Source organism: Microtus pennsylvanicus, chromosome X, assembly GCF_037038515.1.
Source record: "Microtus pennsylvanicus isolate mMicPen1 chromosome X, mMicPen1.hap1, whole genome shotgun sequence".
Lineage (NCBI taxonomy): Eukaryota > Metazoa > Chordata > Mammalia > Rodentia > Cricetidae > Microtus > Microtus pennsylvanicus.
Window position 1 is genome coordinate 137861815 of NC_134601.1, and position 17175 is coordinate 137878989.

Below are 17175 nucleotides of genomic sequence, written 5' to 3' on the forward strand. Positions count from 1 at the left end.
GCGCCGGGGAGGGGGGGGTCCGCGCGCCCCTTCACCCCGCCGCGGACGCCCTCAGCCTGTTCCACTTGACACCGAACGCCATTACTGAGGAGGAGTGATTTGGGGCGGGCGGGCGCGCTAGGCCGCGGCGACGCCTGGCTATCTGGCCTGCCGGCGCGGCCACCTCCCCTCCGCCCTCGGCGATAACCGCGGGCGCGCGCCCCGTGCCAGAGCCGGGCCCGGTTATCGGCGGCCCACACCCCCCCTCCCCCGGCCCCGGCAGCGGCGCGCGGCCCAAGGCCGGGCAGGCTGCTCTCACGCCGAAGTCGCCTCCGAGCGCGAGCAGACCTGCCACCTTTCTATTTTTAACTCTTCCTCAAGACGGCAACGGTGACAAAATACTCGCGTGTGCGAGGTGCTGCCTAATAAAACCTTCAGCCGCCGGTGACGGGAGGCCCCGGCCGGCTGGAGCCGAGGCTCGCTTCTCATTCATTGGGAACTAGGTGCGGATGCTGGGCGAGGGCGGGGGGTTTGTTATTGTTTGCACGGTCCCAGTCGCCGGAACTTGGCCTTTTTTCTCGACGACGTGCCTCAGCGGGGCACGCTCTCATTCTGGAAGTTTGTAGTTCCACCGTTAATTGGGTTCTCACGGCCGCAGTTTACAGGTGTGTCTGATTGCCGCGGACTGTCGTTGAGTGTGTGTGTGTGGGGGGGGAGATTCTGGGTTTAGGTTCAATTCTTATGCTAATGTTTGGAGGAGAGACATTTGTAATTTTTTTCACCTTAAAACTCACCAGCCTTTCATATCTATCCATCCTTTGTATAATTTCACTCAAGAAGAATTATTTTGGGTGTACTGATGTGGAAACTTTGCAGCCGGTATCTGTTAGTTCATTAGCTCCCTTTATTGTAAGGACTGGCTAACCAGAACTAGGTTTTCTTTTTAACCCGCACATTTGAACATAAAAATAGAGACTACAAGCTCTCTAGGTCCTTTCAGTCTGTTGAATCACCAGGCTGCCATTTTGGCATTAGTAAAATGCCCTCCAATTTCTTGGAAGATTTAGGTATTAGATATATCGAGATACCAACATTTCTTTTATCATGTTTAAACTTGCGTGCATTGTCATACTTGTGACTTTAACATTCTAAACTTTATTGTTCCAGTGTTTGAAAGCCGGAAGTATTAGGAATTGACGTTCCAAGGGTGAGATTAAAAATAAGTATGTTTTGTTTTCTCTCACTAAAAATTTCAGGTTTTAAACAATGTGAATGTCTTCGTCCTTTTTCTTATCGACACCTACCCCCCCCCCCCCCCCCCCGAAGACGTGCTGTTATCTTAATACTATTTCTTCCTTTCGTTTGCTGACCTTGGCAGATTCTAAGAGAATGTCTGTGGGACTTGAAGACAAGAACAGTATGGTAGAGAATCTGTTTCTTTTTTTTTTTCCTGAAAGTAACTTTAAAAAGTAGATTTTATCCTTAAATTATGGAGCACTTCATTGGGTCCCTCCATTTTCCTCCTATTCAGTGGAACGCTCCGAAAGGATTGACTTTGGTTCTTTTGTCTACCAGGACCTTGCAGTACATTTTCTGATAATCTCTGGAGGAGCGATTTAGTGGTGTCAATTCAGAAATTATTTTTCTTTATCATAGTATTAATAGTATTAATTAGGGATGTTTGTCAGAAACTCTCAGTCATTTGTTTTTGGTTAGTTGGACACATGAAAACTTATATTCGCTTATATTTTCTATTTAATAGATCAATTTAAAGTTTTTATATTTCTGGAATTTTATTATTGGAACCAGTCTTTGTTTAAAGCCGGTGAGAGAAAATTATTTGAAATACATAGGGGTGTCGGGCTGGAGAAGTGGCTCAGTGGTTGAGTACATATGGTTCTTGCAGTGGACCCAAGTTGGATTCCCATCACCCACATTGGGCAGCCCACAACTGTCTGTGAATCCCTCGGGTATCTGACACCCCTCTGACCTGTGTGTACACACACACACACACACATACACACATTATTAAATTGTGTGTGTGTTAGTCTTTGAGACCCTAAGCTGAGGAAGTCGTTATTGAGTTACTTGAGTTTTGTTTTAAAAGCATATAATTCTATTATTATTATTGGCATATTTTCTTGCTGGTATGTTTTCTGAATCTTGAAATGTTTTCAAAAATTGAGAAACAGTCTAGGTTTCCATTTCATTGAGGATCTGCATCTTTGAAAACCATCATATTTGTTGTATTTTTACACATTATAATAGTGTTTGGGAAAGAATTACTACATTGATCCTCAACTCCAAACGTTAAAATATAACAAAAACCTCAATGGATTCTATGTGGGCCTGGAATATATATATATTGTTTTTTCGAGACAGGGTTTCTCTGTGGCTTTGGAGCCTGTCCTGGAACTCCCTTTGTAGACCAGGCTGGTCTCGAACTCCCAGAGATCCGCCTGCCTCTGCCTCCCGAGTGCTGGGATTAAAGGCGTGCACCACCATCGCCCGGCCTAGAGATATATTTTAAGGAGTGTACTTTAAAATATAAAAAAGTGTATGATTTCTGTACAACATCAGAGATAAAACCTTGGGGCTATTGTTGTATGCTACTATAGAACTTGTTTGGATGAATAGGAAAATGAATTTTTCTGTTTTCCATTTTCAGTATAATTGGCACTTAATAAGCATTAATTGCAAGTCAACACTGTTAAACATTTAAGCATTCTCATTTATAAAATTATATGGGTATTATTTTCCTTATATACCAGCAGAGGGCCTGCCATCTGTCATACTCTGCTGGTGGTACTTTAACTTATGTGCCATATTAGTGAAATGTTAGGTTGTTTTTGTTTTGTTTTTTGAGACAGGATTTCTCTGTGTAGCTCTGGGTGTCCTGGAACTTGCTTTGTAGACCAGGCTGGCCTCAAACTCACAGAGAACCTCTTGCCTCTGCCTCCAAGGTGCTGGCATTAGAGGTGTGTGCCACGATTGTCTGCCTACTATTTTTTTTTTAATTAGAGCCTTTTTAGTTTGTTTTCTGTACCAGAGTAGCTTTAGATTAGTTTTGTTTGTAAGACTATCAAAATAACTTGTTTAACCATGAAAGACAGGTATCTTCCCATGTCTAACAAAATGTTCAGAGTGATAGGTTAGTTAGTGAATTTATAGCTTAAATAATAAGAGGCAACTTTTATATTTCTGTAATGAAAACAAATTTTATATTCACTAAAAATTTTTAAGGCCAAGGGTTTCATTTAGCATTTTGTAGCCTTTGTTGACAATTATGGAATGAAAATAGCCATAACAGACATAAGGTGTGTGTGTCCTGTTTTCTTAGGGCATAATGCATGCTAGGGTAGTGGAATGCTACCACAAAGTTATATCTCTGTCCCTATGATCATTCTCTCCCTCCACCTCCCTTTGAGACGGGGTTTGTGTAGCCCTGGCTGTTCTGGAACTTGCTCTGTAGTCCAGGCTGGCCTTTGATTTACAGAGGTCTGAGTGTTTCTGCCTCCTAAGTGCTGGGATTAAAGGAGTGCACCAACACCATCTGGTCCCTATGATCATTCTTAATGTGACACAAGAATCCTTAAATACTTTAGTGAATTTTAGAAACTGGAAATTTTAGTGGTCTTTAATGTCCTTTTGTATTATTTATGTTTCTGCGTTCTGAGACAAGAGCTCACAAAACTAGGCTAGACTCAAGCTGGCTGTGTAGTCAAAGATGACTTTAAACTCCCCATCCTTCTGCCTCCACCTTCCAAGTGCTGGGATTGCAGGTAATGTGATGCTAAAATGGTGACTACTATAGTATATTTTTAGAGAAAAGATACGGGAAAGTATTATATTAAGATGATATTTACCTAAAATTATATTTGAACTTTGCCAAAAGGATGAGAAGTGACTAAAAATTGTTTTTCAAGTATTACCTATGCTATGTTCTCTGTCTTCATATGTACATATGTACCTTACACATACATTCAACAAATGACTTTTGGTTGTTGTATAGTTTGGTGTTTCAGACTGGGTTCCTATGAAGGACAGATTGGCCCTCAGCCTTCAAAATACTTGAGACTACAGACCTGCCATGCCACACTGAGAAATTTCCAATTTTATTCTGGATGATTGCCTAACAGTTATTTCTCTGCCTTAACTTTGTGTCAGAATCATTTGTGGAACTTTTTCAAAGTATGTTTACCTTGGTCTTATTCTATAATTGGAGCATTAACTGGCCTTTTAAAGGGAAAAAGGTAGGACAAAGTAAGAACTACAAGCCTGATGACCAGAGAACTTCCTCTCGGCAACCCAGGCCAGGAGAGTGTTTGTTTGTTTGGTTTTTGGTTTTCCAGTTCATTTTAGGGAAAGGGAGCATTTGTATGTAGCCCTGTACATTTTGTGTTCTGTTAGATAGCAACATTCTTGAACCTAATTTTGATAATCAAACCCAGACATAGGGAGAAATTCAGGGATTAAATTGATAGGTATATGAGACACTGATTGCACAGACATGCTTCACATATGTGTGTGTGTGTGTGTACATATGTATTTGCTCATTTATCAGTTCTGAGCACCTTCTTAAGAGTTAGGGTTTCTGCCAGGTAGGGTGGCGCACACCTTTAATCCTAGAGGCAGGGGAAGGTGGTTCTCTCTGAGTTAGAGGCCCATCTGGTCTACAAGAGCTAGTTCCAGGACTGGCTCCAAAGCAACACCGAGAAACCCTGTCTTGAAAACAAACAAACAGAAAAGAGTTAAGGTTTCTGACTCCAGAATTAATGTTTTTAATATCTTTTTAAGGCATTGACTTTATTTCATCTGTCACATATTTATTTGGTGTCTGCTTTGTGCTAGGCATTGTTTTAGCAACTACTATTGTGTAAAAGAAGCAGGACAGGATTATTCATCTCCAAAGTTCCTCCAAGGCCTTAATTGTCATTTTTGTGTGTTTTGTAGAAAACTGATTTAGGTAGTTATAAGTAGATCTTTGTTAAGATGTAAGCCAATGAGATTGTCCTATTTTCATTTTCTTTAAAATATAATATTCTGAACTTATTTTTATATATTAAAGATGGTATAAATGAGTTTTTGTTTTTGAGCCCGTCTCTATGTCACTATGTGTGTAACCTGACCTGGAACTTGATATGTAGACCAGGCTGGCCACAAACCAGATCACTTGCCTCTGCTTCCCAGTGCTAGGATACCAAAGTTACTATACCCAGCTGGAAATGGATTCTTGAGCATTCTTGGCAATGGGCTTTAGGAATTGATTCTCTACTCCTACACTGTCTGCTTTTGTTTTATTCATTTTGTTTAGTTGCTTTAATTATTCTTGTCTTCCCATAGCCCCACTCACATCTGTAGTCACATGATGGAGGAAGGTCATTGGTTAAGTAATAAAGAAACTGCTTGGCCTCATAGGTTAAAACATAGGTGGGAGGAGTAAACAGAACAGAATGCTGGGAGGAAGAGGAAGTGAGCTCAGAAGCCTCAGAGAGACGCCATGCTCCCCACTCCGGAGCAGACACATGCGATGAAGCTCCGAACAAGGATGGACGTAGGCTAGAATCCTCCTGGTAAGCCACCTCGTGGGCTACACAGATCATTAGAAATGGGCTAGTCCGGGTGCGAGAATTAGCCTAGAAGAGGCTAGATAGAAATGGGCCAAGCAGTGTTTAAATGAATAGTTTGTGTGTTGTTATTTCGGGCATAAGCTAGCAGGCGGCTGGGGTGCTGGGGACGCAGCCCACTGCTCCTATTTCAACAGTCACAGCCCTTGGGAGCCTGAGGCAGGACTGGAGGAGATGGACCAATATAGGAAGGGCCTTTCTCAAAAAGTTGTTGGTTGTTGTTTTGTTTTTGTCCTTTATGTACTTTTAGGTTGGTCGATTGTATCTACCCAAATTCAGTCCTAAGTCACACATTGATAGATCCTTAACCTACAGAAAGCCCCTGGCAGATGTATGCTTGGTAACCATTTGGTAAACATAGTTCTCTGTATGCCATTATACTTTTTTATGGGCGCGGGGGGGGGGGGTGGTGGTGGTGCTTGTGAAGGTCAGTCTTTTGTCTCCTACCATCTGTGTTCCTGGGGATGAAACTCAAGATTGTCAGGCTTGGTGGCAAATACCTTTATCTACTGTACCATCTTACCAGCCCTCAACACGATTTTTTAAAAGCTGGATGGTAGTGGCATATAACTTTAAATCTCAGCACTGGATAGGCAGAGTCAAGTGCGTCTCTGAGTTTGAGGCCAGTTTACTCTACAGAGCTAGTTCCAGGACAGCCAGGGCTACACAAACCTTTTCTCAGGAAACAAACAAAAAAAGAGTACATAGCTACTTTCCCAGGCAACTTGGTTCCGTTCCCAGTACCTACATATGCTGACTTAAAATGCACAACTATAGTTTCAGGGGATCCGATACTGCTTTTTGACCTGTGAACACCAGGTGTGCATGTGGTGAACACGCATACATACCTGCAGGCAAAAAACTCAATACATCAATCAGTCTTGTAAAAATGTCTATTTTTGCTGTTTTAATTTTTCTCTTCACTACTTAGAGGAATCACTTGACCTAATAAGCCTTTATTTTTATTATGTGTGTGTTGGGGGGTGGGCAAACTATGTAATTTTTGTGGGCCTGAAACTTACTGTGTTGTTAAAGGCTGACCTTCAACTGAGAGATATGCCTCTGGAGTGCTGGGATTAAAAGGCATGGGTCACTATGCCAGGCTTCTTTTTTTTGTTTTGTTTTAAGCTTTATTTTATGTATATGAGTGTTAAGTGTACATGTGAATTCATTGCCCCAAAGGTTCTTAAGAAGGCATTGGATCCCTTGGAACTGCAGTTACAGATAGTTCTAAGCCACCATTTGGCTTACTTAAAAACCAAACCCAGGTCCTCAGCAAGAGCCAAGTACTCTTAACCATTAAGCCATTTCTCCATTCCCAGTAATTTTTTTATGATGAATTCTGGGGTGAATTTAGTATGAATCTAGTCTGTCTTTGTTTCTGCCTATTATTTTTTTTGGAGACAAGGTTTCTCGGTGTGAAAAGCCCTGATTGTCCTGGAATTTGCTCTGTAGACAGATTGGCCTCGAATGAATTTATAGAGATCTGCCTGTATCTGCCTTCTGAGTGCTGGGATTAAAAGCGTGGGCCACCACTGCCCTGCTGAATCTAGTCATTTTTTTTTTTTTAGTGAAGAAAATGGTCTGGTGAGATGAAGAAACATAACCAAGATACCATATATATATATATATATGTACTTCTTCATGAAACTGTTTCCATAACTAAAAAATGAGTTGTTTTCTAAATCATTACCTTTGCTATCATCAGTTAATGGATAAGATCAGGGATTTTGTCCTTTACCTTTAGATATTTATAGAACACCAACAACAATGCTATTTACATAACTGCTTATTGATTCCCTGAATGACAAAATTGGGATCCTATTTTATTTGCAGTAGCAGAGATTAAAACCAGGGCCTTGAACCAAGTGTTCTCTCAGCCACTAACCTATATGTACCCTCAGTTCCACCCCTCCCTCCTTCGTTTAGTTTTTATTTTGAGACAAGAGTCTCACAAAGTTGCCTAGGCTGGCCTTAAAGTACCTGTGTAGCCCAAATAGGCATTGAGCCTTCTGCCTTACCTTCCAGAGTAGATAGGATGACCCGTGGTTGGGGTTGGAGAGTGGGGACAACATAACACTGGAAGATTGTTTGAATTTTAAGTTTTTAAAAATTATTGTATTTTATTGTACAAAATAAGCTTTATTATAATTTCTAAATGTTTCTAGTATACTTTGATCATTCCTTTTTTTTTCTTTTTTTGGTTTTTTGAGACAGGGTTTCTCTGTAGCTTTGGGGCCTGTTCTGGAACTAGCTCTTGTATAACAGGCTGGCCTCGAACTCACCTGCCTCTGCCTCCCAAGTGCTAGGGTTAAAGCGTGCTCCACCACCGCTCGGCTCTCACCTTCTATTATCCATTCTTGCTTCCCTCTGCCCCCCTTCCTCATCCTTTTCCTCAAAGTTGCCGTTCTACTTTCATGATTTATTTTTTTATATAACTTAGCTTATCTTCTAAAAAGATGTTATGTTTTTGTTGACTTTCCTATTGAAAGTGCCTTAATTTTTAATTCATATCAAAGCATCGCTCAGGTCGGGTAAAGGCTGTCGTCGTTACTTTTACAGCCTAAGAAACTGAGGCAATGAAGTGACTGATAGCTAGGATCACTGGGCAAGTAAAATGCTTAGGAAAGAGTAAGCATTGTCCCCAACATCTCTGCTGGAGTGAACTGGACTAAACCTCCATACATATGCATCATTATTTTCTGACACCTTACACTTTTTTCTGTAACTTAAAATTTATGTTAACTTTGTACATATTAGACCCAGGTTAATCAAATTCTGTCAAAGGGGATCTTTTTTTCGGGGGGAGGGGATAATTTTGAGCTGCTTGTTGGGCTATTAGATTCCAACCTGTACATTCTGAATATGGAAGGGAAAAAATAATGAGGAAAATGGGAGAGAAGGCGAGCCCTGTCTTAGTGCCTCATGTTTTGCTGACTGGTGGCTATTGAGAGTCGTAAGTTTTGGTGGTTGGTCACTGGTCTCTTTCTGTCTTTAACTTGACATCAGAGAACATGACAGTTTGTTTAGAACCATATTCTAACCTTAACAGTGGATTGTTTCTAAGGACAATAGTGCAAAAGAAAGTGCTCTCCTTGATGACAACTCAGGTCAAAGGAAAGATTGGCTAAACCTTTTCTGTAAAAGGTGAGTTATTAAATAGTTTGAACTTTGTGGGCCAAGAGGTAAAATTTGGTATATTAAATTGTATGTTGAAATAGAAATGTAACTAGACACAGTTAAGTATAATTCAGGTCTAATGAGAAAAAATGGAATTTGGTTTGGTAGTATAATCTAGTATTTTGCTTAATTGGAAATTTTAAGTCAATGTTCTCTCGCAAATCAATTGCAAGCCATTTTGTGTTAAGTTCATTCTTGGCTTGTAGGCTGAACAAAACAAAACAAAAAAAAACCAAAAACAAACCAAGAGGTTGGATTTTGTTTGACCTTAGTTTGCCTGTCCTGATTTAAAGAGTAGTAGTTCCCAAAAAGTTCCCAGGTAGGGAATTACCCCTAGAGAATTACTTGATTAATTCTAGCATATCCTACTTCATCAGTCTATCACGGTCTAATTCTATCTTGAATATTTTGAGTTGTGCTTAATTTAATATTTAGTTATGTAGTAAATGTCTGTTATATACTAGGATGTACTGTGTATTAGGTATTGTACTAGGTAATGGAAATACAAGGTTAAAAAAATAGAATTAAGATGAGTTTAAAATTAGTCTTCATACACGCTTTGTTAGAGTCTGAGATAAAACATTTTGAAAGCAGGCCAGTGGTAAAAGCTAAATTGGAAAAGAGTCTTCTATCAAATACAGTGATACTTTCTTCATCTGGTATAAATTTTCAGAACATTAAAGCTCTCTTTCTAAACACTTAAACTGTAATTTAATATTTGATGGAAAGCTTTCTTTCAGAGGTACTATGCTTTATAATTTTATCTGATTATGAAATTAACATCATCTTATTTTAGGTAATAATGGAAATAGGCATCTGCTATCCTTTTTTTTTTTTAAAGATTTATTTATTATGTACACAACATTCTGCCTCCATGTATGTCTGCAGGCCAGAAGAGGGCACCAAATCTCATTACAGATGGTTGTGAGCCACCATGTGGTTGCTGGGAATTTAACTCCAGACCTTTGGAAGAACAGTCAGTGTGAACAGTCAGTGTTCTTAACCACTGAGCCATCTCTCCAGCCCCTGCTATCATTCTTGACAGTCATTAGCTTTATCTCTCCACTCCACATTTTAGATACTTTTTTATTCAAAACTCAGTCATAAAGTTGATTTTTAATATGACCTGACTTTATTTCTCACTTGTTTGTTTGAGACAGGGTCTCTCTGTATAGCCCTGACTGTCCTTCCTGTTTTATAGACCAGCCTGGCCTCAAACTCACAAAGATCCACCTTTAAATTTAAATGCCCTGTCCACTTTTTAAACACTTATTTTTCATATGCTCTGTTTGTCCAGTATCTTTTTTTAGAGGGTTCCTACTTTTTGGTGGTAGTAATTTTTTTTTGAGACAGTTTTATTTTATTCCAGGCTAGGCTGTAGCCATTGTGTAGCTGAATATTACCTTAAACCTCCTTTTTCTATATGCTGGGATTACAGGTGTGTGGTTGCCATGCAGAGTTTATGCAGTGTTGGGTATCAAACTCAGGAGTTTACTGATACTAGGCAGGTACTCCACTAACTGAGCTATATCCCCAACCTATGCTCCTGTTTGACAGGTGAAGGTTATCAGGAATTTTATAATTTCCTGCATTATGAGAGTGGGGAAATACTATTTAACTTTGAGAGATTTGAATTCTTTGAAAGAGGATAAGGAAGTACACTTGAGGTGTATTTTTTTATTCTACATTTTGTTGTTGACAGGCTCTCTAGCTTCAAACGCCTGTTACTCCTGCCTCAGATTCCAAAGTGCTGGTAGGGAATACAGGCTTGCACCACCATGCCTGCCTGTTTTCATTTTTAAGAGCCAGTATCACATATCTCTGCCAACCTCCAGCTCCCTATAATCTTCCTGCTTAAGCACAAGAGTGATAGGATTATAGTCTTGAGCCATCAAACCCAACTGGGGAAAGTGATTGTGTGTGGTTGTGCAGCTGAATGAAGACCAAAGAATTTTCCATGATTTTCCTTTAACTGAGAGCTTCCCTTTCCTACACACTGAAGTTAGTCATTTTAATGTAAGCTACAGGTTGTTTCAATGTCATTATTTCTTCCTGCTTTCCACAAATACTGCTCAAATTGCTTACTGTGCCAATTCCATGAAAAGCGTCATTTTTGACATAGTCTGCTTTTGCAAGGTTCTTTCACATTCTTCCAGCTAATCAAATGGTCAGTAGCTGACACGGTACTCAGCCTTTTATAAACCCTCCCTCCCGGCCTCTCCACCCCTTCTTCTGTGTATTAGGTATTGTACCATGTAATAAAGTGTCTTCTTTCTCATCTATACCCCCCAAACACACAACTCCAGTACCTTGGATTATAGTTGTACCTGCTAAGTAGTGAGCAAGTATTTGATCTTGATGAAATTTTTTTTAAAAAAAGCAGACTCTGTGATTATTACTTTCTTCTGATGATTGACTTAAATTCCTTCATTTGACCTCATAGGTGTAGAGGATTATAAAGATGGTTATTAACGTCTTCATGACAATTGGATATTAAATAATAAAAACTGTATTTGGTACAAGGAGCTGGGGTTTAGCTAAGTTAATAATGTGCTTTGTATTTACTACTCATGGGGGTCTGAGATCAATGCTCTGCACCCCCCCCCCCCAATAAAAAACCCACCACAAAAAGTGTGAAATGTAGTGGTAGGAAAGGTTGCTCAGTTTGGATTTGAATGAGGCTTGCAGATCTTCAGAGATGCTGTTTTGATGTCCCTGTGAGTTAGGGCAAGGACAGTCAGGCATTGTTTCTTAGCCTTATGTTATTGACCAAATACTATTTGGCCAGACAATTCCTTGTGGCACGATGACCTCCGTCCATAAAATTCTAGTTAATATCTACCCCTCTCCCTATTGTGACAATTATTGACTTCAGGAATTGCAAAATGTATGCCAAATGCAAACTTGAGAACCATTTCTTTAAATGGTACGATGGCAGAATGAAAAGACTGGTTTTAGAGGAAGAACTAGTAGAGTATAGAAGGAACAGTGGGGAGAGTGAGTCAGGTGGAGTTAAGATGAGACTTAAAAGTAATTTAAGGCTAAGGTTACAAGGTATATGTTTAGGGAACTTAAGTTTGGGTTTTAGAATAAGTGAGCCAGGCGGTGGTGGCGCATACCTTTCTTTAATCCTAGCCTCCTAGCGCTTGAGGCAGATCCCTGTGGGTTTGAGGCCAGCCTGGTCTACAGAGCTAGTTCCAGGAAAGCCAAAGCTATACAAACCCTGTCTTGAAACAACAAAAGAATAATAAGCAAATGACCTTTAAGTGAAAGACAGTAGTTTTTGGGTTTTCTTTTTAAAGATAATTTCGAGGGAGCTGGGGAGATAAACCAATTATTAAAGCATGAAGACCTGAGTTAAATCCCCAGAAACCACATAAAAAAGTCAGGCACAGCATGCATCTGTTAATTTCAGCAATCAGGAAATGGAGATAGATGGATCCCTAGGGCTCACTGGCCAGCCCAGCCTTTCCTATTTGGACAGTTCCAGGTGGATGAGAGACCCTGTCTCAAAAATAAGGTGGGTAACAAACTTCTAATGAACTACTCCCAAGATTGTCATCTGGCTTACATATGCACTTGCCTGCATGCACAAACACAAAGGTTCTGAGCATTAGCATGGTGGATATATTGAAATTGGTAGCAGGGAATTTAGATACTTTAATAGTTTTGTTAAGTAATAAAGATTTTGAGAATGAAATAAAAGAATGGGATCCACAAGACTCTATGTATAGAGACTGTAATGATATTTTGTTTGTATTTTAACAAATAAAGCTTGCCTGAAGATCAGAGTGCAGAACTAAGCCACTAGAGGCCAGGGAGTGGTGACACACACCTTTAATCTCAGGGTTAGGGAGAAGGCAGATTGCTCTCTGTTCTTTCAAGGCCACCCTGGGCTAACAAAATTGATCCAGTGTAAAAGAGAAATAGCTCACACAAAGGTAATCCCAGCACCAAGGAGGTGGAAACAGGAAAGGATATGGCTGGGCGGAGAGAGGAATATCACAGGAGAAGAATGGAGCTCAGATGCAGTTTGGAGTGCAGTGCAATCTGAGGCAGCAGTCTAAGGAGTCAGTCACCTTTGTGGTCTTTGCATTGGTAGAGGTAAGGACTCTAGTGGCTGGCCGCTCTGCTTCTCTGATCCTTCAGCTTTCACCTCTTGATAGCTGATTCCGGGTTTTTATTAAGAACAATTGGAATTCATGCTATAAGACTAGAGCAAAATACCTTTAATTTCTCCTAGCTCCAATTGACTCCCACTTGGAGTTGCTGTCTGCTGAGATGTGTTGAAAGGTCACAGAATAGAATTTGGGTTTAGAATGAGTACTTTTGCAATGGGTACCTTTACATTAAAGGGTAGATTATCTAAATATGTTTATCACCCTCATCCTCTAAATGTAAGGGGCCCAGGATCTGGCACCAGAAAGCATTAACTGTAAGCGCTCCTTGTTTTGTGTAGGTGTTGTTTTGCCAATTTAAAAATAACTAAACCAGTAAAAATAGGTGAATAATCTGTTTAAGGTAGCTTCAGTTTTATTGGTTACTATTTTGTAGGGTTTATTTTCCTCAGATCTCTCTCTTTATTTTAAGTAAGAATGGGAGTAGTCAGTACTAAGTTTGTTGGAACCAGTCAGGACTGTTTCACAACTTTAGCTATCCAAATCTATTATAAATCATTTCATGAACCTTTTGGGTCTTTTGACTTACCTGCAAAGCCAAGGTACTGCACAGAGATTGTTTTTGTTTTTTAAGTTCTTGAGTTTTTTTCCTTTATCTTTTTTTTTTTTTGTCTTGTTTTTTGAGATAGGACATCCCTGGCTGTCTTGGAATTCAGTCTGTAGATCAGACTGGTCTCAAACTCAGAGATCCACTGGCTTCTGCCTACCAAGTGCTGTTGGTTTTTTTTTTAAGATTTATTTATTATGTATACAGTGTTCTGTCTGTCTGTATCCTTGCTGGCCAGATGGCCAGAAGAGAGCACCAGATCTCATTACAGATGGCTGTTGAGCCACCATGTGGTTGCTGGGAATTGACCTCAGCATCTCTGGAAGAGCAGTCAGTGCTCTTAACCTCTGAGCCATCTCTCCAACCCCCAAGTGCTGTTGTTAAAGCTGTGTGCCACCACTGCCCAGCTAGCAAGTAATATCCTACTGAGGAAAAAATTGTGATCTCTAGGGGGAAAAAGATCTTACAGAAGCCAGGAGAACCAGTAACTTATTAGACTGCTGTTTCCAGGAAAGTTTAGATGTTTAGAATGACTTATCTATTATAAAATTTTACTTTGTAACAGATAATTTATCAGTATATCAATCAGGTTGTGATACAGAGTGGTTTTAGTAGTAGTCTTAGAAGGTCCCCTTATTACTCCAAAAACATTTTAACCTCTGTTTTTTAATTATGTCATATATACACATATATTTGCTTAATGCATGATTCACTAATTTCTTTTCATTACTGTGAAATGTGCATTTTATAAAATTATCTTGTTTTATTTATCCATTCTTCTGTTGGTTGTCACTCAGATTTCAGTGATTTATTTTTTTTTAACCAATGCAAATGTTGACACAGAGCCTGGCATAGTGGGACACACCTTTAATCCCAGCACTCAGGAGGCAGAGATAGGCAATCTAAGTTCTAGGTCAGCCAGGTCTACAGGTCTGCATCATGAGACTTGTCTTTAAAAAAAGAGAGAGAATACACACACATTTTGTGCATGTCTTTGGTAGTTAACTAACTTCACATTTAAGTATGTATATAATTTATTATAATCTCTGTTTTGTGGAATAAAACTGAAAATTTTTGTTGTTGTAGTTCCAACTAGCCCTTTGTTTCTTAATAATAGTGTTAGGTGTGTGACAATAGACTGGGGTGGTTGGGGATGTATTTCAGATCAGACTGGGTATATTTGGAGACCCTGTCTTTTTTTTTTTTTAATTTTGCTCACTACGTACCCATTTTAAATGGTGAATTTCCATTTTTTGCTTGAACATGGCTTTTCTGTTTAAGAATTAATCTTTTTGGTCTTATTTTGTGTGCTGAAACCTAAATTTAGTATTGATTGCACAAAGACAGAATTTAGAATGGAATTAATGTATATAAACACTAATAGAAAAGTTGAAGCCAGGTGGTGGTGATGGCACACACCTTTAATTCCAGCACCTGGGAGGAGGATGCAGGTGGACCTCTAGAGTTCGAGGCCAGCCTGGTCTACAGAGCCAGGACAGCCAGGGCTACACCGAGAAACCCTATTTCAACAAACAAAAAACAACTGAAATGCCTTCATGGTGAATATAATTCATAAAATATATACAACTATATTAGCAACAAAAAGTGAAGTACTGATACATACCACAACTTAGATGAACTTTAAAAGCATTCTGAAGTGAAACGAGTTGCAGAAGATAGAAAGGAGATTAAGGGCCAAAGGAATGAGGAGTGACTGATTAATGATGGGAGTATGGTTTCTTTCTCTTTTTCTGGTGCTGGTTATGGAATTTCAGGGTTTCTTGCATACAGCTTACCCCTGAGCTGAACCCTTAGCTTTTGGATGAGGTTTCTTTGTGGGTGGTGAAAATATGACAGAATTATGGCAATTATGTAACTATATACACAAAGACCCTTTCAATTGTGCAGTTCAGATCAGTTTTGTGGATTTTGAATACGCTGGAGATAACCTCATTAATGAGAAGCAATTTGAAGTTTTGTTTCCTTTGTCAGATCCTTTACTCATTTTTTGCCTTTACTTTTTTTTTTTTCAAGACAGGGTTTCTCCGTAGCTTTTGGTTCCTGTCCTGGAACTAGCTCTTGTAGACCAGGCTGGCCTCGAACTCACAGAGATCTGCCTGCCTCTGCCTCCCTAGTACTGGGATTAAAGGCGTGCGCCACCACCGCCCGGCTTGCCTTTACTTTTTTGACTTAACTAGTCTAGTTGTGGAAGATCCAGGCAAGTAAAAAGATGTATATAAAGTTAATTATTAATGATCTATCTGCCTTGATTAAATTATTTATTAAATGAAGTCCTTGTTTCATTCTTTCGGATTAGTCGCTTTTAAAGCGGTTTGACAAAGATTAATAAATTCTGTAAACTGATAACTTTGAATTCATCTTATGCTGCCATTTCAAGAGTGGGGTAGCATGTTACAGAAGGGTTTTCTACTTGATAGGTGATTTATGTCTTTGATGTTTTGAACAGTGTTGCTCACATATGTTGGCTGATACGTTTTGGGGGCTGGAATTTATCCTACTCTTGTATCCTTTGCAAGGATTTAATAAAGAAATTTTAAATAAAAGTATATCTGTTGAAAAGAGACCCAGAACGATACAATAAGTTCCAGTATTTTGGAGAAAGAGGATGCAGGTAGATATTTAGCCTAATGTTATATTTTGGGGGGCAGAACTGTAACCAATAAACCAGTCACATAGGGAAATAGCTTTTTCATTGTAGAAAAAAGAAAAAAACTTTTGTTGGCAGCAAGGAGCACTGCAATGTTAAAAATGTCCAGAGGAAGAGTAGATATATAGACTCTCCTTCATTTTGACTGGCTATTTTCAAATCTTAAATGTACTTTGAGCCATCCCATCCTGATTGCCTACAAGGTTTTGGCTTTTTGTGTACTTCTTTGTCATTTTTTTTCATGAATCACAAGTTGTTAATCTGTTTTCATCTATTGATTTCTGGGATAATGAGAATAGCAGGCCGACTTAACACATGAATGATGTGTTGGTGCCAAGGGCAAATGATATCATAGCACATACCATGTGTACAGAGTGGTGTGGTAATTGAAGTAGAAGTGGGAAAGCTGTCTCCCACATGACATATGATGATTGTATACACATGAAACCTCAGAAACTCAAGCCTTAGTAGTCACTCTGACATCTGTCATGTTATAATAATAGGTTTGTTTGTACTTAGTTAATGCATATATTTTGGTTTTATACTTATATATTTTTATTTATATAACTTTAAAACCAAAATAAATGTTTAATCTTAATTTTGTTTCTGTATATACTTAAGTAACATTTATTTGTTGATCTATTTATTTATTTTGGGTTTTTCAGGATAAGGTTTTTCTGGGTAGCCCTGGCTGGCCTGGAACTTGCTTTGTAGACTGGGTTGTCCTTGAACACATTGAACTCAGGCCTGGCTCTCTTAAGTTACATTTATAATAGGAAGTAATTTAAAGATTCTCTTTAGAACCAGAATTAGCAAATTCGAGCCAGTTTAGCATTGATAGAAACCTAGCAGGTATGACCTGGGACCACAATTGCATACTTATTACTAAGTCATTTCTCCATTAAATAGGAAAGATACGTTTCTACCTCAGGGTGATTGATTTGTATGTTCTTTCATTCAGCAGATAATTAGTAAGTTGTATGGCACTGCTTAATT

General features: G+C 39.2%; 1 protein-coding gene across 7 annotated transcripts in view; it reads left to right on the top strand.

Moving 5' to 3' along the window:
• The window catches only part of Usp9x (ubiquitin specific peptidase 9 X-linked), a 135095-nt gene that overhangs the window by 25604 nt on the left and 92316 nt on the right, over positions 1–17175 (top strand). The window lies entirely within an intron of this gene.